We start from the raw sequence: 22,540 nt of genomic DNA on the forward strand, positions 1-22,540 counted from the left end.
ATTTGCACACTTGCATTCAGTCTGCAAGGCCTTGCTTTTTCTTTGAATCATCTTAAATGAATATCAGTCAGATAGTTCACGTTTGTCTTCTGGCTCCCTATTCTCCTCTCGTTTTTTTTTTTTTTTTTTTTAAACAAAACTTGTGAGTCAGCATCTGCTGTTGTGGTTGGCACCGTTTGGTCGTGCTTTGTGCTCCTAAAAGCATTGTCGGTGTCCTCTGGTTCATTGTTCGGTGCACATATTGTTTCAGCAATAGGTTGCGCTGCACGCCATGTCTAATTGCACAAGTGTCCAATTTATAATCTTGTGTGATAGCTATCTCTGCAGAGGACATTGGAGAGATAGAAAGAGAAAGAAACACCTGACTGCCTGCTATCTTTTTGTCTGCCTGCCTGACTAATCAACAGCACTCAATTATCCCCTCATTAGTCAGCCATTCAAAGTGCTCTTAATAGAAAGCCACTTTTTTGCTGTCTGTCAATTTTCACTTATGCATGTCCAAGTTCATCATCTTTTGGCTCTGCTGTCCTTCCGTCCTCCTCGAAATGTCTCCCAATGCACCTTTGCGTACTCACTAAGGGGTGTGCATATCTATGTTGGTGTGAAGGAAAAAGACAAGTCTACTCAGTCTGAAGTAGAGCTGACAAACAAATGAAATATGCATGTGTTACATTTGTTTCATGTTGTGCCCCTGCAGATGCCTTTTCACTGAACTTCTACCGTGCCAACAGTCTATATGTGCATACCGGGCGGGCGGGCACGCAACCTCGGCCACAATTGCATATTAATCCAGTCTTGATGTTTAAAAAAAGAGCTTTATTGACTGCCAGAGAGTCATCAATCTCTCACTAAGGCTATTATTGTTTTGCACTATTGTGCACAATACTAAGATGTGTTTGGAATATATTAGTCATTCTTTTGATATCTGTTGAGTCAAAAGCACTTTTGACCTTTCACCTGCACCTTACTCGCGTATTTATTTAGCCCTGAGTGCATGTTTTCATTTGGACACAAGAGGGTGACATGGACTTGCTTCTGTGGGCCGTAATTAGGCCAAGCAGGTGCACCAGGTAGAAGGAAGAAAGGAAGGAAGGAAGGAAGGAAGGCACTGGCAAAGCATTGCTTGAAAAGCCTCCATTTCACTTACAGGTAAATTCATTCATCATGGCTCCATGCATTAGAAAAAAATAAAAGGGGGGGAATTATTTTGGCAAATACAAGACACATTGTACAAAATTGGATATTTTCAAAATGCCTGTTTGTTTGTATTTTATATGTTTTGTATTTATACATAATTGTTGACATCATTGATGAGTATGATAATGACACATTCTGGCAGCGGGCTCATGTGGGTATTTGTTTGCACACTCCAGGAGGTGAGCTGGATGTTGGGAGGCCGACCACGGCCATCATCTGACCCCTGTGACACACATGCTGACAGCATATGGTGCAAGACAAGATCTGTGGGCCCATGTGCAAGGTAAAAGAAAAAAAACGTTATCCTGACATCTCTGTACTGTAGTTTTGCCTCGCTCTCGCTCTCTCTCTCTCCCCCCATATGTTGGCATATGTTCTGTTTGGTTGGCGGTGTTCCACATGCCAATCTGATGCCCTGGGCACTGCTGTGGCTCCATGCCACCTGTGCCACTGCAAGCGCCTGCTCACAGTAGATCATCAAATGATAAATGACAGGACAGATATGAATTTATTCCAGCTATTTTTAATCAATGCATTTGAACAAAGACACGACACACTCGCACACATTTGAGACACCTTTGTAATGATTGGCTGCAAGAAATAAGAGAAGATCTTTTTGACATACTCTAAGAATATGATTTGTTTATTCTAAGAATGTTTCTAGACTCATTTGTTTGTTTTATCTCCAGTATAGTTGTTCATGTATGTGGCCCTGACATGGAACGACGGACGGAACAATGAAATGTCTGTACCACTTGCCTGTTAGCATTCAACGGAATACGTTAGTGTCCAACCTCGAACGGGCACAGGTGAATCGTTGACCCAATTCTAACAAGACCATCATTATTTCACTATGTACACTTTTGATGGTGGTTTGTATCATCATGTTTTGTGATACGAGTTATGCACACCGCCGTGTGTGTTGTAAAGCGCATTGTGAGATTGTTTGGCCTTTCCTTCTGATATCATCCAAACTAAGGCTGCCTTTGAATCATCATTCACGTTGAAAAGAAGTCAGTGGGATGAAAAAGGTTAAAAGATGTTTGTGTGCAGGTTGCAGACAAACTGGGCAGCTCAGCAGAAAGGGGAACAAAAATCGAACTCCAGGCAACACTATTGTTCAATGGCTGTGCTGTTGACCAAACTGGAGTGGGCCACGCATAGCATCAGACAGCAGCCATTCCACGGCTCTTCTGTGGAAACATTTCATCTGTTGAGAGGATCAAAAGTGCCAAGCCCCCGTTTTGTCATCATCTGCTCAACTTGAAGCTGCAAGTGTTCCAATCCCCCAAATTGTCAGACCACAGCTGACCAAACACGCACATTCGGATGGGTCGGTTAGTTCGGTGGGATGGAGCGCACCTGACCCCTCTCCCACACAAGAGCTTACCTATTGAGGTGCTCAGGAAGGATAGGATGGATGGATGCATGGATGGATCTCCAGCACAATGTGGCAAGTCAGAAGCAAAGTATCACACCTGACCCACACGCACTCAGGTGCCCCGGTCAAAGTCTCAGTTGGCCAAAGGAATCTGTGGAGACTTAATTGGATCAGCTGTTATTTGGGGAGGCCAAATGTTTGATGGGTAGGAGCCAGAATAAGAAATGAGCCAGCCAGCCAGCCAGCGGAATGAAAACCAACTCCACAAGATTGACTGACCCAGCAGAGCAGACGCTCTAGACGCGATACCTGCATGCCATCCACTTCTGCTCCACACTCAGCCAGGGATGTCCTTCAAATATTATTTGATATATATTTTCCCTTCAATTGCGCCCACACAAATTCAATGACACTGCAATGTTTTCAACTAAATGAAAAGCTATCAAAGTGCTTAGCTCCCTCCCGCATGGACATCAACAGAAAAAGAGAAGCTCAAAGGCATCATTTACTGTCATATTCATTCTGGAAGTAGGGGAACACACCAACTTTTGTTCCACCCTTTGATAGTGGAGGATATAGTACAAGAACACATCAGGCATTCATTATTTGACCCATTTTGGGTTCTTATCATACACCACAGTAAGTGTTAGAGTGGTGCTCACTCTAACTTATTTTGCAAGAACCACACGGGAGACAGTAGTTTGCCCTTTGACACCTGCAGGTGGAGAGTCCATTCGTCGCCGTGCGTACAGCGATGATCGAATGGAGGTCTGACTCTCGCCTCCTGCATGAGCATTTTTATTAAGAGAAACAGGGTGGGGGTGACAGTGGACTGGATAGGGAAGAGAAAACCCTTGACCTCTAGTCAAAGCATAGCAGGGGATGTTTTACGACATTGTGTAGGATGGGACAAGCTAGGTAATTTATTACTGGTTACACACCAACGTAAGCATAAAACTAATCTAGCTAGGTTATTTATTACTGGTTACATACATTCCAACATAATCATACGATCAAGATAGTTTGGAAAACCCTGACAGTAAGTTCTTCACTGGCCCTGTTACACCTCAACAAATGAAGAAAGGCTGAATATTGGCAGTATTTGGATTTTTCAAGTCCATGTGAACTCGTGCAGAAATTCAAAGGGTGTGTTCTTCGTGGCCACAAAGATTGCCAAGTTGAATTGCGTTTTGAGTTTCAGGCCAGTTTTTGGCATTGGAGAGCCACCTTTCCGTCCGTCCGTCCGCAAGATTGACGTGAAAATAAGCGTCACGTGACAACCAATATGCCGTGAGAGGGCGAGCGCTGGTGTCCCGATTGCCCCGCAAAAAGAATGCCATGGCGTTGCTGTCAATCTGAACATTATTGCAGAGGAAAATGGCAGCTTTTGTTTTCAACCTTGGGCTCAATGTGACTGATTTTCCTTCAGCCATCATCCCAAGCACCCCCACCCAGCTCAGCCCAGCCCAGCCCAGCCTTCTTGTGTTTGAGCTTCTCAGCAGGGGGCTGCACTTCCCCATATGCAAGGATGAGTAAGCGGCGGCCTATGCGTTGTGTGTTTGTGTGTTTAGCCTTTGGGCTCGTCCCAGAATGTGTTCATGTGATAATTGAGTATTCCGAGTTGTGTCCCAATGCACACAAACACTTGTACGCGTGCGCATCCTTGCCGCTAAATTGGCTCCCAATAGCAATTGCGTATCTTGAAGGTGTTCCTGAGCATTGGTCACAGCCCACGGAAATGATTTTGTATATTCATTTCAATTGCTTCTACTTTTGTGCAAATGAAAAGTGAAGTGTTTCCCCGCATTCCCTCTGCTAGAAAAGAGTGAAGAATTCATCATGGCATACGTTTTAATTCTATCGTTGTTTTTTTTTTCTCAACTGGAAAGATATTGTTGAGAAAATGAATATCTTCCGTTTTAGCATTGCGTCCACAACGCGTTGAATGAGTTGCATCAAAGAGAGAGACTCTACTGATATTAGCGGATTGCGCATGACAAAGCCATTGAAAATGTTCTCATGGTTTATCAGCCAAATGTACGAATCCCCCATTTGAGGAGTCACCTGTAGCAGTCAGTTTGAGCGAAAGAATTGAACCGTTGCCATGCCGCAAGCTCATGGATTCGATTGGGAAGCTAAAAGCAAACACAGCAGAAATCCACTCTCTGGCTTTTAGCATCCATGGCTTCTTACACATTGACAAACACGCATCATATGGCGGCGGGCAAATCAATAAACACGCAAATTGACACTGGCTGTGGCCCAAGTACATCTGCTATGTGAATGCATGGGAAAAGTGGATATTCAGTCATTTTCATTTTTTTTTTGCCACCCTGCTGTGCAAAGAAAGGGCTGATGTAAAGAGGAGGAGAGGAGGAGGAGAAGAGGCGTTGCCTAGGCCTTGTTGAAAAGAGAAGAAGGAGGGGATTAGGCTCGGCGCTTGGCTGTCCAACCAGCGTCCATACAACAGCAGCATTTGCGGCATTTGCCTAATCCCTGGCTAATGGTAGTTTAGCGGCCTCCTCGGACACGCAAACGCTCGGCCTCCTTCTCTCCTCCTCCTCCTCCGCTCGTCTCCTTTCCTGCCTCGCTCCGTCGCCCATTTACATAACATTGCGACGGTTTATGTCTGTGTTGGTTTTGGAGAGGAAAGAAGCAGAATGAGTCCGAACATCAAACAAACGTGTCCGCCGTTTTGTCTCTTGGAGATGGTGTGTGTGTGTGTGTTTGGAAAGGATTGTGTGAAAGGAGGCAGAGAAAACGGCCAAGTGATCTGATGACATGCATGCGTGTGTGTGTGTGTGTGTGTCACCCACACATACTTTAAGTGTGCTCTGATACAGACGGAGTTCTTTTTTTCACTCCTTAAACAAAATCAGGCGGCAAGGTGGGGCACTGGTTATTCCGCCCGCCCGCCTGCCTCACATTTCAGTGGTGCGGGCTTTGATTCCAGCTCCGGCCGGCCTTCCTGTGCTTGTATTTAGTATTTGATTGAAAATGAAATCTAAATTCAAATGTATTTTTATCATGTGAAATGAATGAAAAAGGATCACAAAGAAAAATACAATTCCAAATGAAAAAAGTCACATTGCTGTGTAGATTTGGATTGAATGAAATCGACGCTACTTTATGTAAGCACCCATTTCAAATGAGATGGGATTTGCAAGAAATAACCAATTCTATTGTTTGACTAGCTGGCTATCCATGCTAGTCAAATAATATTAGTGGCACTCTTGTCAGATGTGTGTAAGTTTGCCCTTGCTCATTTTCATTTGGCCCCATCGAGCAGAGTTTTCCATTGGCTTCAAAGCCGTGAAGCTGCCGAGCTCAGTCGGGGGCCTTCAAAGCTGCCTTCTCTGTCGGCAGGTTTAGGCACAGAGAAGGCTCCTTGTTCTTCAAGGATTTGGCTGACAAATAACGCTGAGCTGAGCTGAGCTGAGCCCGGGCGAGGCGAGGCGAGGCGAGGCGAGCTGAGGCAACTGCCTTGCACCTTGACGGGATAGGCGACAGACAGACTGCTTGTGGTCCGAAGCCTTTTCTACCACCCCAGTGAGTACAACTTTTGCTTTATTGTGCTGTTATTTTGTTAAATGTTGTCATTCTCTACAGCACACACACACGCACACACGTTCTCCTTTTGCCTCACATATGTGCAGCTGCTGCTGGACTTTTGCAGCGTGCTGCTTTGCAGCAACTCCATTTTAATAACACGCTTCCCAAATAAAATTGCAATCCGGCATAGTGCTGTGCTGATGTAACATTGTTCTGACGTGCTATCCGTTCGAGTTTTGCTCCGGCTTCGTACGTACATCTTGTCTACTTAAGGAGGCAACAGCTAAGTGTTGAGAAAACAGGGAGGAGGCACCAGCCCCCTCAAGCCAATCATTGCACAAGACCAGTGACATTTTTCTCATACAATATGCAATCCATAACATGGACATGAACACTTGACTTGCATATTAGCTTGTCTGATATATCCAATGTTCCTATTCATTTCCATGGAAATGAAAAGATATCTTGGAATACTCAATTAATAGAGACGCAATTGTTGAAAATGATCATGCTGTATAAAAACCCTTGGCCAAAAGACATATTTTCCTTTTCTTTTCCAATTGTAAAGGAAAATCATACGGATAAATCCTTCCTTGGCAAAACAAATGAGCAGAAATATTGGAGTGAGCAGGAACCAGAATGTCATTTTTGTGTCATGTGTGTGGATGTTTACACAAGCAAGCATGTGTTGCCATCAGCTGTGCCCAATGTGTGGCAATATTTGTATTTAGTAAATGTGTCTTTATATTTTTCTACAATGCTATGCACAACTGCACCTAACCAAGCTGCTACTTTTATGTTTGTTGGAAACTTAAACGATATATATATATATATATATAAATCCCCATTAGAGAAACGCTCAAAGAAAAATTGCATGTGCTTCTGCATCGTTCCCTTTTTCAGTTTTGTTTTCTTCGGGGTCGACCCACTGCAATAAGTGCGCCGACGCCACCAAAATAGTCCCATCACAGCAGTCACAATAAGCAACATTTTCTTGACGTAATCCAAAGTCTGCCTTGCCTTGCCTATAGCTGTAGTTTGATGTGTGCACATAAGGAAGTGCAAAACAAATCTCAAGTATTGTTGCCGCTGCTTTGTGGCTGTGCTTAGTTAGCATCACTTTGGTTCTCCTATTCATCACACATGTTGATGCAGACGGACGGCCATTGTCCTGTTCTCTTATGGCCTAGCCGGATACTCTTTGAACTTGCTTGAGCTGCACCTGCTCTTAAGTCCTCTTGTCCTTCTAGGATCACAGGATTCGCACACCCACACACACACACACACTGGGTCTTTCTAGTGCTATTGCTCTCATTGTCCCGCTCTTGGGATAAGGGCATCAAGTAAATGGGCAAATTGTAATTGTAAATTGCAGGCCTCCCGGCGCATTTAACGCTCGCGACCCTGTGGGGACGAGATGGAAACGGGCAGCCGTTATAATGACTCATTCAGCCTTTTGGAGGAGATATTCACCGTTTGTGGTTTGTTGGAAATTTATAGGGGACCTCCTGGATTTCGCATCGGCCACCGAGCCCCTGGCCGGCCGCTCGGTCGGCCTTCTTCCTCCCCTCGTGTCATTCGCCCGCCTGCATTGCTGCAATCTGAAGCTCAAAGTCTCTCACTCGCTCCCCCCCACCTTTTCTTTTTGTCTGCTTTTTTGATTGATATTTTTAGACTTTTATTGCATTGATGTTATTCGAAGGAGTAAGCACATTTTGAACATAGTTGTTGTCTTTTTGAGAAGAGAAATGTCGGAAGCGTAGTCAGCTTGATTCACCAGCTGCTTTCAAACTAAGAAGGAACAAAGTGTTACGTCACTCACTGGAATATGATCATATTGGAGTATACGGATGCAAAGTGGGGCAGCCAGCAGACAAGCTCATGCAGCTTAACTGGCTGGAGGAAGCATGCAATTGGCACGTAGCACATCACCAGAATGATGTTTTCAAAAACATATCATATCCACTCTCATTTTCTAGGTTTTTAGTTTTGCTGATTGCATCCGAAAATGGCAAGGTGAGGTGATAAATGACTTGAAGTGGACTGAGTAGCTGCAGATTTTGCTTGAAAAAAATCAAAGCATGGAATGTAACATTGAAAATGTCTAAAAAGTGAATCCAAGCGGGGTCAAAAATTGTGAATTTGTTTGAAAATCTCTGCAATGGTCCTGATGGCCAAATATGCGTCTTAAAAAGTACGAATGTGTGGATACTCTATTCATTGGAATTTTTCTTAAGCCGTTTTTATTGTCAGGCTGCCACACTTCCCCTTTTCAATTTGTAAATGTACAGTAACCAGTGTATTGCACTGACAATACATGTGCCATTCAATTGTACATTTATGCCGAACATCTTTGGTCATTTCATTCTTCCAATTGTAGGAAGGAATAGCAACCAAACTGAAAAGGAGTCAAAACAGCTACATTTCATTTGAACTGCTACTAAAAGTTGCAACTACGTATATCCTGGTCCAATAAAAGCCATATTTTCTCATGTCAACATGACAAGCAAGGCTTTTTTTGGTTCTTGCTAATTCTCCATCTCACAGCCATAGGGGCTAGCATGCAGAGAGCCCAGCCTTTCCCCGCATGTGTGGTGCACACGCCAAAGTCAAACTCTGCGTGCACATTCAGACTGACAAACAGTCTGACTTTGGGCCAATTTCCATGCTCTCGTGTGTGTTTGCAAAAGCTGTGGCAGGAAACCCTGACAAATCAGAGGTATCGTGCACAGGAACTAAGGAACTGAACTAGCACTGGGCTTCTGTGTTTTGTGGCCTCATTAACAGCCCCACCCTGTCTCCCTGTCTCCCTGTCTCCCTGTCTCCATCTCCTCTTTCGTAGCTCTCCACCGTGCTAATCATATTCCTTGGAGCAAACATGAGAGGGTAGACGGGGATGGGGTAGGAGCAGGAACAGGAACAGAAGCGCTTCTGTTTCTCCTCGTTACTCAAGCTCAGAGAAGAAAAGGGCAAAGTGAGTGAGACAGATAGATGAGGAAAGTGGCGAGAGAGAGAGTGCTGTAATTAGTTTGGCTTTGCGCTGGCCTGACGTCGGGAATACCTGAGTCTCTTCCTGCCTCTCCACTTTTAAATTATGCAGGGTGGGAGAGGGTTATTACGTTGCGAGGAGGTGTCAGCAGACAGTTGCGGCATCGTCACACCCACCCAAATGACACTTTGAGATCCGCGTCTGTCTGTCAAAAGTCTGCCGCAAGCTGGAAATAATTCCAGCTGTAAAATCATTCAATTGGGATTCATGCGAGCGAGGGAAGAATGCCAATTCATTAAAAACAAAAAAAAGTTGCTGTGAATTTCATTTGGACACAATTATCAGGTGCAACACATTCAATTCAATTTTCAATCCTAATTTCAAGGGTAATATATCTATAGACACTAATAAAAATGTGTGTTGAATTGACTCCATTTAATTTTGTCAAGTGGTTGCAAAAACTTCGATCATTTGATACGTTTCATAAGTAGATGACTATACTTCCGAAATATTGACTTATTCTGTGCAACCACTAGATAAAATAAGTCATTCAATTCAACACATCATTTTTTTTCTGCGTACCTGCAATTTAGATCAAGTGTCAATGAAACATCATTTTTATTTTGTCTTTATTTATGGATTGTTTTTTTTAAGTGTATTTATTTATTGAGTTATTTATATTATCAGTTCAATGTCGATGCAGTCTGTAAATTCAAAGATGTTGATATTTGTCGCTGCCACTGAGGCGGAAATGCAGCAAATTATTGGAACACTCCATAAAATAATTACCATGGCAATAAGGCTTGAGTAGTATTTTCGCGAGAGTAACGATGATGATGTAGTTAGTATTAATCCAACATTTTATTTGATCATATCCTTGACAGTAATATGGTTATTTTTGTTTTGTCTGAGAAACAAATAGGAAGCTCAACCAAAATGGACTGGATTTAATGACATGCTATTGAAAAGACTGCCCAGCTTTTGTCCGTTAGTTTCTTCTCGGATGTCAACATTTGATGTGTGGTATTTTAATAGCGCAACAGAAAAGAGGTGCCAGCCCAAGTTTCATGCTGCAAAGGCCCACAACGGTACGGTGTGCTGGTGCCATGCCATGTTCATTCACAATAATCAGAAGATAAATGTTATTTCCAATGGCATTCGATGCTTCGTAGGAATTCTTGTATTCTTTCAAGAAGCTGTATTCGACCAATCATTCAGACGGTGTAAACGTCCAATGTTTTTGTCTCTGGGCCTTTTGCTGTTCTTTTCCCGTTCTCCCCCCCCTCAGAACCGGCCAGTTATTTTTCGTGCATGGCAAATATAGCCAGACGTGTCTTTGGTCTGCCTGTCAACATGAGAACCGGTGCTACTTCAGTAATCTCAGCAGCAGATTGGTTTTAGACAAACCGTAGCTAATAATAGCAAACAAGTTAGATAGGTGTCACAAGCCACACTCAATTATTTCTTAACCATACTGCTTATGTGCAATCTCACCGCACAGAAGATTTTCATATGCTCTTTGTTGGGCCACTGAACTCGACCGTGACCTTGAAATGACACTCAAGAATCTTAAAAGCCACGTCAGCAAAATATAATTACATTCACCGCCATCAGCGTCAAGAGTTTCATAAAAGGTCAAGTGGGAAATGCCAGTGATAAGGAATATGAGATTTGCTCTTACGCACACAAAAGTGGTGATATTTCATCGAGTACAGATAATGTCAAAGCTGGCGGAGCGTACAGGGCAGTCAAACAGCACAGAGGAATGTCGTGGTGTGGATTATGACATTATTAATACCAAGGCGATAGTTCCCGTATGATTCGAAAGGAAAATATCACCCACGTGGCTTTGGAGCCATAGCCGAGCCGAGCCGAGGCGAGGCAAGGCTGCCTTTATGCATAATTCATATTTCCATATCGTCATGGTGATCATGTGCGATGAATGTTTGCTGTCACAGCAGGGGAGCTGCCGCGTGCGTGTGTGTGTTTGCATGTGTGTGTGTGTGTTGCAGGTAGGTGTGTCAGCAGAGGCGATGTCAGAAGGGACAGAAAACCTTGTGAAAAGACAGGAGAAAGGAGAGGGCCAGCTCTGGCTTCCACTTGATTATCCTCCATCATCCGACATTTTGTTTGGGCCGCTGGAAAATGGGAGGGTGAGGGAGGCCGACAAGCGCCTCATAAATAAGTGTATGCGCTACATTTTAGCCTCTGCCCTATTTAGCCCCAAGAAAAAAGAATCAACTACCTCCTACTGCTTTCGAATTAAAAGTCAGCTTTTTGAATGATTTGGAGCAAATATTGACTGAAAACGTGCAAGGCAAAGGCTGTTGAGTGTTTATCTATCACCTGGATGTTTTTGCATGCAAAGTGGCCATTCAACAAAAGCCACCTTTGCCTTTTTTCTGCTTCTTTGAATTCAAATATTTAGTTATCATTCAAAAATGTATTCACTCAAAACTCAATTTTGTAGAAATAGTACAAAGTTCATATTTTGTCGATGCTTCATTTCATAACTCTGATGATAATTAATTGTATCACTTGCAATGAATACATTTCGAGCACATTTTGCCACTTGTGGACTGAAAATGACATGAAGCTGAGCCACCATTGGTTGTTAGGCAAGCATAGGTGCTTCGCTGGAACCTCGAGATTTCCGTGAAATGTATTCACACAAATACGCCTGTGATTTTCTGGATCCATAAATACATTGGTATTTTTCTAATGCGCAAAAATATTTGTGATTCTCATGTGTTTTTCCCGATCCAGAAAAATATTTGTGATTTTCACATGTTTTACAGGTCCACAATTATATGGGCCATTTTCTCAACACTGTTGTGTTTACCTTTATTATTTGTAAATATTTAAATATCCGTATGAATGGTCAAATATGCGTTTGTTGATCAGCAAACACAGCCATTTAATTTGACACAAACATCACGCCATTTCAATATCTTACTTGCACGCACACACTTGTCAGATATTTCTTCTGTCCGCGGAGAGGCAGTGTTGTTGTCTCCATTGAACAGGAACTAGCCAAAAGGCTCGTTTGAAAATTAAAAAACACAAGATATCTGTGTAGGACTGGCAGAAGTACATTTGAATAAATTGATGAAAAATAAAAGTAGCCACAAAAATGTAGCTCAATGTAACGGTGTAAAAGTAGAGTTGAAATCCAAATGTTGCATCAAAACTATTTTGGTAAGGACAATTTATCCCAAATGTAAAGGTAGCACGTTACTAACCACCTCTACACATATGTGACTTACTCCCACATCTGCTACACACACACACACCTTTTATGTCGGTGTTTGTGTGCTGAGGCTCAGAGGTGTGTGAAGTTACTCATACTGTATTCCCCTGGTGTACACGGATATTGAAAAGTTTGCATGTGTGTGTGCGCGCGCACATGGGCATGCGTGAAGGCCTGAATTGAGAATGCTATTGATTAAACCCAGCAGGGGGGCGAGTGTGTGAGCAGTGCAGATAGCACACTAACCTGCCACTCACCAGAAGAACATCCAACTGCCTGCTTTCAATGCCTTAGATCAAATCAATCAAATATTTTAACATGTCCGTTTTCAATATATGCAGATGACATTTGAAAATAGCAAAACAAAACATGAAATAACGTGTACATGGATTGGAAGCAAAAGAAAATCCCGTTTTTATTAAATTGATGGCAAACGGACGGAGAAGTGTAATCATCATGTGCCGCATCTTTCCCCATATCGATGAGGAGATGGTGCGGAGTACATTTTGGAAGCTGATGCCCCCTAGCGCAATAGCAGCATGCCCAATTAACTTGCGCATTCATCTATTATGGAGGGGGGGGGGGGCTTGACATGTCATTTCTGTCTCTGAATCATTTCAACAGCGGTGAGATGAATAATCCACGATTGTATTGGTCAGGAGATGTGCAAAAGCTACAAAGCAGAGAAATGTGCTGCCAAACTTTGTCAGCCTTTCATTGACTTGTTAAGAAAATTCACTTTGGTTGTAATTATGGGTGTTATCCTACTTTGTATAATGATGATGGCGGCGGCGGCCCTGGTTGAGAAAAATGCACAGATTGCACTCAGGCTTCCCAGCCCAAATGGCCAAATCCCATTTCCTGACATGTTTTCCCCAGGCTGTCCGCAAATATCATAACAAGCACTATTCTGTGGCTATTATGGAGAAGGAAGGCTGCATGTGGAGGGAGGGAGAAACACATTGGATTGGAGCTCTATCTGTCACTACATATGTTTTTCTCCTTGTTCTTTCCACCAACCTCTCGCTCCTATTCTCTCAGCTTCTCTTTCCACAATGCTGGCTTTTAATCACTGCTGTAATTGGCAACTCCCTGCTGTGAACATACACCACGCTCGCTCGCTCGCTGGCTGGCTGGCTGGCTGGCTCGCACACACGTACACACGTTTGCTGCTGCTGCAAATCCCTCTGGCAGTGTATGCATATATGTGTGTGTGGTGGGGGTAGGAGAGGGAGATATGGGCAGATAAGAATAATGAAAGGAGGAGAGTTTTAGAACTCCAGGCCAACTCACCAACTCAACAATCTGTCTGCTGTGGGGAAGTGGAGCGCTGCAGCCAAATAGTAATTATCTCAGTGGAGAAAAAGACATGGCTGAAGATTTATTGTGAAAGCCCACATTGTTGTTGAGAACCTGATGTTCATTCAACTTATTCGAACACATCATTAAAATGATGCAAATATGCCCCCTACTAAGAAGCTCATCTAGATGGGATAATAAATCGACCAATCATTGCATCTGAGGATCAACTGCGCTTTGCGGCAAAAAGAAAGAAACCTACACCATTGAGCATATAACATTGAGCATGCAAAATCCCCCCAAAAAAGGTGCCATCAAAATAGGGTCATTTTCTAAATTCCTATGAAAACAGGCCCCTCCTCATCCAAACGTGTAAGTCACTATTAAAGAAGTATTTCACTCTGAAAGTTACACATCGTCACAAGAAAAAAAGTTGTGTTTATTGAGCCTAACAGTTGCCCGCCCGCCTACCAAATGTGACTGTGAGAAACCTAAGGCCACTCCAAAGCCCAGACTTAAGAATCACAGCTTATCATGGCACATTGGCTGCAAGAAAGGAAACTTTCATGCTTTGTGTGTGTGTGTGTGCACGTGCGTGCGTGCGTGCATGTGTGTGTTTTAGCCTTTTAAGTGGGTCACCCCAGCATGTCTAATGGCCCCTTGCTGCGTGGCGCGTCCTGCGCTGAGCTGCTCCCTGCTGTCACACCCACACACACACACAAACAAACCCGTACTCACAGCGGGGGAGATTTTGGGGTGTCCCTCACTTGAATACCCTCCATCCATAATGCACCAGCACTTCATCTGTTGCTTCTATTCCCAAAGTTGAAAGTTGACCAGGGATGTGCTAGCATGTCTCGCTTTCAGCATCCTAGTTTTTTTTGAATGATCATACAAAAAGCATGATATTTTTTTTTTTTCTTGTTTGAAGCTGTGGTGTGGGACTGGATTCTATGATCTATTTTTTACAAATTCCAAATCTCAGACAGACTGGGGTCATCCCGGAAGAAACCTCCTCAAATAGGTGAGACTGTGCACAACATTTTTGCCAGCGCATTTGCATTGTATTGCGTTTCTATCGGCACATTGCACGGATCGTGTTAGTAAATCCGATAGTTGTGCTCGGGTAATCGAATCTGGACTAGCATTGTGTCAAAAAGGGTTAGTAGCCATTTTGTGTCTCAAGAACTGCTGGAGTGCAATCAATTGCAGTAAGGTCATTAAGAAGCAAAAGCCTATTTTTGTTGTTTGCCACCGACTATTTTTGCTCTTTATGTGATTTGTGAGACGCTACGTCATTAAATATGGCAACCACTGTTTTAGTGTCGTATATAGCAGAAATAGTAGAGAGGGGGAGAGGAGTGGCTGAGGTGCAAGGGGAGGGGAGGGGAGGGGGCGGCTTGCATGAAGTGGCTTGAGCGCACGACCATTCGCTCCAAATTCACCTCATTATGGCTAGCATCCGTATTTTGGAGCGTACACAAACACAACTTGCAAGAAGGACAGATGACACACGTGGCAATGAAAATCAACTTGCAGCAACCACACTGACAATTTCAACTACTGTACTTGTAAATTGTAAACGCTGAAGATAGAAATCCCTGAGACACACACACACACACACCGTCAATTTGAGCCAAGGAGAAGCGAGCTACGTCAGTATATTTTCACACTGCAGCAGCGGCAGCTCTTTGTCTGCCTGTTGACCTGCCAGCGCTAAGATGGAGGAGGAGGAGAAATATCATTTTAGCAGGTGGCTTTGGGAGACATAAAAGGCTGCTTTGTGGGTTTTGTTTGCGCGAGGACGCAACGTGGCGATATTTCTTTCTGTCAACATCATTTAGGTCCTGCGCCATCTTTGTGTGAAAGGAGGGAGGTGTCCGTTCCAACGTTAGTGCAAATGGAAGGTGTTTGTGTCCGTCGTGCTCGAGTGGCCAAGCCTCCGTCCACTAGAGGCATGCACATAATGATGATGAATTTGTCACATACACGTTTGACAATTTTTGCTGGCCCCCAAAATAACTCTGCATTATTCAATAAATGAGGAATGATCACAATGATAGCTTTTACCAATCTGAAATAGCATTGATCCTATTCTGCTGGATGCAAATCACGCAAGCGTCTTACGATAGCGTCTGCAATATTTTCCCGTGCATCTGGCAGTGGTGATGCGCGCAAGCATCGAGCCACGCCGAGAAACACAGAGAATAATTCATTTGGACTGCAGCAGGCCTCGGACTACATTTTTCAATGTTGTGGGAAGAACTAATACAGATACTACATATAGACTCCCATTTCAGGTTTTATTCCCGGACACACACACACACACACACACACACACACTGATAGGATTAGCAAGTGATGCTTTAGTCATTTCTCTGCCTCGCTCACCAAATCTCCTTTCCTTGCTTTTAATACATTCTGTTTCGTTGGTGTGCCGTGCAATAGAAAAATACAAATGAATTGTTTTTTTTTTTTGGTATGTTCCCAATGGCCCGTTCCATCCACTTGTGATTGAACATTTAATTCTATTTGAAGGCAAATGCAGCAGCAGCAGCAGCAGCAGGTCGGCATCCACTTTTGCAGGCAGAATGGTGATGACACTGAATGGAGGCTGCGGCAAGCTTCAAAAGGAAGCTGAGGGCCAGCCTTTCTTTTCAAAGCCTTCGCCGTTCTCGTCCAAATATACATAGCGCGCATGAAAATCTTCGACATGATTTTCTTTCCTTGAATGCTTTTCCTGATACGTATTTTGTTCCTGATTTTTGTGGCAGGTAATGAACCTTCATTGTCTGGAGATGAATGGAGTGTTGGTTTTTCCTCACAATGTCCTTTGGCTCGCTGATGAGTGCGCCAGCGCAGTGTTGACACGCTGCCTGATTAGTCGGTCGACTTATAAGAGAAGACGCAGCCCCTCCGTCACTATTCAGCCATTTTGTCTGTCACACTGCTAAAGTGTGTGTCTGCGTACGCGCCGGCTTTTGTTAAGGTAATATCCAGGAGAGACGACACACGACAAGCCGAGTGCTTTTTTCCCTTTCATCTCTGTCTTTCCAAATTTGAAGCATTTATTTCCTGAGCGTCGTCATTTTACAGTCACGGGAAAAATGAGGGATGTTTTTTTTTTTTCTCCTCCCCCCCCCCCCCCCCCCCCCTATTTTAAAAAAATGTGCACGCCGTGCGAGGCACAGGGCCCCCGCATTGCATCATGGCATGGCGTCGCATCGCATCGCTCGGCCTGTTGTCTGTTGTGTTTTAAGTGGATTAACGGAGCAGTGTGTGAGACACACAGTCAAAGTGGCAAGCAGAACCGTTGTTTACAAGCTTCTGTCACCTCTGCCTCTTCCAATTTTCATACAATGCTGCATTTTTCTTTTTTGTTCTCACTGCATTACTGCCAAACCGTTGCATCATCTTATTTATCAAAGCATGAATGGGGGCACAATCAAGCGCTATATTTTATGCATATATTACATATTTAATGTTCAATGGTGCTATTGTGTCATGCGCATGTTATTGAGTCCAATTGGATTGACATTTTTAATCAGTAGTCTAGCTAAAAATGCAATATCACCGTTCCATTTTAAGGCATGAAAATCGGAGTGCTATCTTCAAATTCCATACACAACTAAATCAAAATACAGCCTGGCTATGCTATTCAAAAAATGTACTAAATACATTGCGTTGTCATTTTAATTGTTTTGTGTGAAATCAAAAAATAATTTTGTTGTGTTGACAGTGCACATGTGAACATTTTAGAGCGGTGCAATTTTTAGACCTCTCGGTAATCCAAAAGCAAGACGAGTTCATTTGTTTGTATGAAAGAGAGAACAACTGCTGCAGTCGGTCCAGCTGAAAACATACTCATTCATAGAAATTGAGGGAATAAAAACACCACAATCATTTCAAATGGCTCTGCTGCAAGTAAATAATTTGCTTTTAATCTGCACACCAAAAAAATATGATGACTATTAGTAATAGTGGCTCAAGCAACAATGTATGTTTTAAATGAATATCTTGATGATCCCAAAACATGATCATATTTAATACCCGACAGTATCTAGTCTACTAGTCAGGTGTGGTTAATCAAATTCATTTGAATAATTCAGTCATCTGCTTTGGTTGAAAACAACCAGGCTTTGTTTACTGCAATGCATCAATCTTTGATGGAAATTGTGCAGTTATTGTTCATCAAAATCCAAGCTTGTTTTTCTTTTGAAAAGAATCAATGAAAAGCAACTCTTCACTGCGAGAAATGTCATATTGATGCAAAATCCACCCTTTGATCAGAGCAGCAAATTAAGAACACGGCAGGCATCAAAAGCTTTTCCACTGATTCTCATACGACATATTTGTTATCTCAATAGATAATATCTTTATAATACGTCAATCTATAGCATGCGCACGGCCTTCGCTACAGGTAGAAGTCAATTGAATCAACTTGACGTATCATGTGACTTTACGGCCTTGAGCTTGCTTTATCTTTTATTGCTCTCAAATTGCTCCCACTTTTTTTCCCCCCTTGATTTCCAGAAGGGCTTTTGTATCTTTGAAATACTGCAGATGACATATGTGTGCTTTTGCGCAAATATTTTGCTTCTATTTTGGGGATTAGGAAAGCTTGCGTTTTACGTCTATCTTAATTGACAAGAACGTCGTATAAATGCATTGTGAATTTCCAGCAAGGTCACATTTGTATTTAATACTGAACATGTGTACTCTTTTAATTGTACTCCATTCAGCCATTATTTTAGGTGGAAGATAAACAACGGAGGCAATTCTATGATGCCAATTGTATTTTGTCATCCTTTCATTTGCGCTTGAATATTTGGCTGGGACTACGGCAGCGTGTCATTTTATGGGCAACGACATTGGGTCAACCTAAATGGCCTTTTAACATTTAAAAGGGGGCTTGGCCATTCAATCTATTCAGCCCCCTTAGCTTTCATTCGGGCGGGCCCAGGCTTTAGGCTGCTATTCATGTCCAATGCCTATGTAAACAAAAATTCCTTCTTGTCGCTGTGCGATTGTGTGTGTGTGTGTCTGTGCGCGTGTGTGTGTCTGTGTGTGTTGCCTGTGTTTAAGTGCGTTTGTGTGCCTATGTGTGAGAACCTTCATTTTCTGAACTGGGTATAGAAGCCACAATACTCCTTGTCTCGTGTCTATTTTCTATTCTTTTTTCCCTGTCATGCATTCTCCCCTCTCGTGAGCCACAACACACATGCACACACACACGCACACACACACACACACACCATGAGGATCAGTCATGCTAGGGGTCGTCTGTGGGCCAACTGGATATTGTTGCTTATAAGCTGCTTTGGAACAAGGACAATTTGAAATATATTTGGTACAAGAAAAGGCTTGATGCAAGCAGATTTAGCACGGAAGAGGGAGGCTCCCAATACCTCGTGGCTCCATCCCTTCCCATCCCACGCGTGAATAGAAAAGAGACTTGATTTGCTGATGAGATTTAAGTTGAAGCTCGGCAAATATAAGCCGTGTGTCCGTCTCGGTATTTGGAGCAAAATGTCCTTTCTTAATGGATTGAAGTCAAGCTAACAGTGTGCAGTATATTGCTGTGTGATGAATTGAGATAAATGCAATGCACAAGATCACTTTTATTGCTTGAATTTAGCTCCAATTGATGACAATATTGTCGTATGTTAAATATTAATTCAATAAAAAAACAAAACCTTTCTGTGTTTGCAGGGATGATTTTTTTTTTGTGTGATCAAAACAATGTAACATTTTTGACCTCTTAAATACGTACATCTATCAACCACAATCGACAACCATAATTATAAACACAATTTATCCAGCAGAGGGAAAGTTGAATTTCCCCATCTGCAATTAAAAAAAAAAAGAAGAGAGATTGGAGAATAGATGTCATCAAACTAATTAGTATCGACCACCGTGTTTGAAAAGAGAGATTTTTGGATGCTGCTTTTTGATTCGATTTCTGGAATGAGCGAATTGTGTGTATGTTATGACAATAGTTGGTGTTGAATCATCAAAGTCAAATTGCAATGATCATAGTTGGTTATTCGGATGTATTTGCGGTTTATTCCACTGCTGACATTCTTTTTTGTGTGAGATGAGTCGACCACAATAAAAAGGCTACGTGGCCTATAAATACAGATGCGAGTGAGTGACGCTAATGAGCATCTGCTGACCATAATCCAGCCCATGAGTGACTTTTAAAGGCGTTGAAGCCCTCTTCTCACTGAACGTGACATCATCGTGAAAAATCAGGGAGATGTTTGCTGTGCCTGCCTGCCGCATTGTCACGCTGGTCGAAATGCAGTGGACCCCCAATACCAATCGTGAGAAGAAACATTGAAATGTAAATAAGAATCTGCAAAATGCTCTGGACAGATTGCCGAGGAGGAGGAAAGAAGAACTGGCTGAGGTTTGATTTTTATTGCCGTTTGCACATCAAATTGTATTTTTGCAGGTTTTCATCAGATTGAGAGTTTCCTGTTACTGCCGCTGAGGAGAATGCGGCCTCTCTTGAAGCGCCAGCATGGAGGACATTTACCATGGCAACGACTAATGCAGTATAGATGGAAGGAGTGAGCCTTGTCTGCCGGCCGCCGCGGCAATAATACAGGATTGATTGAAGTCAGGTGAAATGCCATTGGGGCTCTTTTAAATCAGCAAGAAGTGCATTTGATATCCAGCATGCTCGCTGGCTGTCTCACATAGTGTTCCCTCCCTGTCTCGTACCCAGATCCTTCCTTGCTATATGGATTAAAGCACTACTATAGAACGACTTGTCTTTCTATTTTTTTTTCCCCTCCTCACAGAGTCAGCAGTGTATTGTTTCCTGCATCAGCCACCCCATAATACCCCATGGACATAATCCCTTGTGATGTCACCTCTTGAGAACTTGTGTTTCCTCCTCCTTCACATACTGGATTACAACTGGACACTAAATGGCGCAAGATTTTATTGTCAAAGGTTTGACTTGCTTTATTGGACCTGTACTTCGATGATACATTTGATTTGTGTTCCAGGCATCTATCTGTCCAGAAATAATGCTCAAAACAGAAATAAGAAGACAAAGTGATTTGCAAAAATCAATGACTCATCGACAACAGTGCGTATTTTAGCGATCCCATGAAACTGTCAACTTTACAAAAGGTCAAAAGTAAAAAAGGTCAAGAATTTGCTTGTGAAAAAAAAAGTTGTCAACTGATTTACTGATGTTTGCTTAGCAATATTCTGAGTATTAGTTTCCAAATGTGTGCATTTTGTTGCATTTTTGAAAGTGATTGAAAAGAATGCTTTATGCATCTTTATCTTAAAAGAAAAGGCATTTGTGCTCTGTTTTGACTTAGCCACAGCCCTTTGCAGGCGTATCCGTCCAAAACAAACATTCCTTCCAAGTGCTACCCTGATGCGTTGTGTCTGCGCGTGCATGCGTGCACGTGTCTTTGGTCTGCGCCAGTGTATAGCTGTGTCCAGCCCCTCTCTTTCACAGCTAGAGAAAAGAACCACACCCCTTGGTGCCTTGGTGCACATGTGTGGTGCGGTGCGGTGTGGTGTGGAGTTCTCCCGGGATTTAGCCATTTCTTTTTGCTCGAAAATAGCTTTGTGACAACCGTGGAATGTATTAAGCGCTATTGCAGAAAGAAAGCGCAGAGATTTTCTTTAATTATGAAAAATGGTACATGAAATGCATTCTGAAGAATAAAGTGGCTGGAGGAAACCTCTACAGCCCCCCCAGTCAAATTCAGATGGGTGGACGGACTCAGTCCCGGTGGGAGCCAACAGCGGCCAGTCTCGGGTTCAGCCTACTCGCGCAAAAAAAGACGAGGGGCCAAGTAGGCTACGACCATTGACCCAGCCCGAGTCATGTCCACAGTGACGGACGGGGGTACCCGCAGTCCACAAGGCGGCCCTGGAAATCAGGTCCAAAGAGAAGACAGGGTCGTCTTCTGCGCAAGATGGGATCAAGAGATTGTGGTGCGTCCTCACCAATTGAGGCAATCAAAGCTTACTGAAGTGCATCAGGCACCCCACACGACTCCGACAATGGTCCACTCTGTGAGCCCGAGGGAGAAGGATGCCTTGAAGTGGCAAGGTCGCTTTGCCGGGCAAGGTGGACAATGTCAAAGCACCATGGGAGGTGCTGTTGATGTCACACTTGTTGTTGTTCCAGGCGGATGTTGGCCACGGCCACTATGTCTTTACTTGCATTGCTTGTTGAAAACTGAATTCAAAAAATTGGGGGGAAAAAAAAGAATGGAGGGACAGTCTCAGAACCCTGCTGGCACCCGACGGGAAGGTTAAGGAGCGACTTCCATGTACTACACCTGGAAAATCCAAAACACTGTCAGTGGAACACATCCGTCAGAGCAAGTGGTAGTATTTGTGAAATTGGATGTACAATTTATTTGTCTCACAGATCTCAAACGTTTGTCACTTCTGGAAAATTGAGTATTTCCTGCAAAAATACACACACATTTAAATTGACACATGTTCTCAGAGATGGCAACATAAATTCCAGCCATTTTAGGCATTAGCTGATCAATGCAGCATTTTAAGATTAGAGATTCAATGTCTGTCAGTAAAATGGGTATTTCAGTTGGTACTTTATTTCCAATTAGAATAGCTCCGATCCCAATTTTTGACTACCAAAAGTAAGCAACAGTATTGTTGTTTTTAAAGTCCCATATGACGCACATCTGTAATTTTGTGTCTACATTTAATAACTCGACAACTTTAATGGAAACACAAAACGGCAGCTGTTATAATTAACATAATCGTGTAAAATGTTTTATTAAACCTACGTTTCTTTAAAAAAGAAAAAAAAAAGTGGAAAGTATCATTTTCAACGCATTTCAAGTGATTTGAGTTCAGGGAC

At 42.9% G+C, this 22,540-nt stretch overlaps 1 long non-coding RNA gene across 2 annotated transcripts; it reads left to right on the forward strand.

The window, feature by feature from the left end:
• The first annotated feature begins 1,370 nt into the window (after positions 1-1,370).
• Positions 1,371-21,709, forward strand: LOC119135445. Of its 2 annotated transcripts, XR_005100557.1 has the most exons (4): positions 1,371-1,480; positions 5,945-6,127; positions 20,126-20,297; positions 20,478-21,709. It is a non-coding gene; the product is annotated as an uncharacterized LOC119135445 (long non-coding RNA). The 2 variants fall into 2 exon arrangements; XR_005100556.1 differs by having other exon boundaries at positions 20,126-21,709.
• The last annotated feature ends 831 nt before the right edge of the window (positions 21,710-22,540 follow it).

Source organism: Syngnathus acus, chromosome 16 (genome assembly GCF_901709675.1).
Source record: "Syngnathus acus chromosome 16, fSynAcu1.2, whole genome shotgun sequence".
Classification (NCBI taxonomy): Eukaryota; Metazoa; Chordata; class Actinopteri; order Syngnathiformes; family Syngnathidae; genus Syngnathus; species Syngnathus acus.